Raw genomic sequence first — 843 nt, 5'->3', positions numbered from 1 at the left:
CGACTATATCACCAAGACTGCGGCAGAAGTAAGAGCCGTAAAATTCCGAATCCATCACGCTACCAGCGCAGCCCCCAAGATCGACAGGCTGCTGGAAGGGGCTCGGAAGACCCCTTTCACCACTCGCATCTCAGATATGAGGTTATCCGATCCAGGAAAAATCAAAGTACCGAAGTATGATGGTACGACCGATCCGAGAGCGCACCTTCAGGCTTTCCACATCACGATGGGAAGAGCGAGGCTGAAGGACGGCGAAAGAGACGATGCTGGGGTCAAAATCGGTCACGATGGAATCAATGCCTGAAAGTCCGTAAAAATCGGCATGAACGTTTTTACGAAAAAAAATCTTAGAAAAAGATTTATTTTTACGAAGAATCTTGCAGAGAAAACATATTCACGAAAAATCGGAGAAAGATGCGAACAAGTGGTTGCCGCGTAGCAACCAGCGCAAAAGCTGGTCGCTACGTAGCGACCGAGCTCTCACCAAAGCTCGGTCGCTACGTAGCAACCGAGCTCTCCCCGAAGCTCGGTCGCTACGTATTGACCGAGCTCTCACCGAAGCTCGGTCGCTACGTAGCGACCCAGCTCTCCCCGAAGCTCGGTCGCTACGTAGCGACCCAGCTCTCCCCGAAGCTCGGTCGATACGTAGTGACCGAGCTCTCACCGAAGCTCGGTCGCTACGTAGTGACCGAGCTCTCCCCGAAGCTCTGTCGCTACGTAGTGACCCAGCTGTCCCTGAAGCTTGGTCGCTACGTAGCGACCGAGCACGTACATGGCTCGGTCGCTACGTAGCGACCGAGCACGCACACGACTCGGTCGCTACGTAGCGACCGTGCTTTCTTA

Source organism: Brassica oleracea, chromosome C2, assembly GCF_000695525.1.
Source record: "Brassica oleracea var. oleracea cultivar TO1000 chromosome C2, BOL, whole genome shotgun sequence".
Lineage (NCBI taxonomy): Eukaryota > Viridiplantae > Streptophyta > Magnoliopsida > Brassicales > Brassicaceae > Brassica > Brassica oleracea.
Note: the sequence above shows the minus strand (reverse complement) of the source record.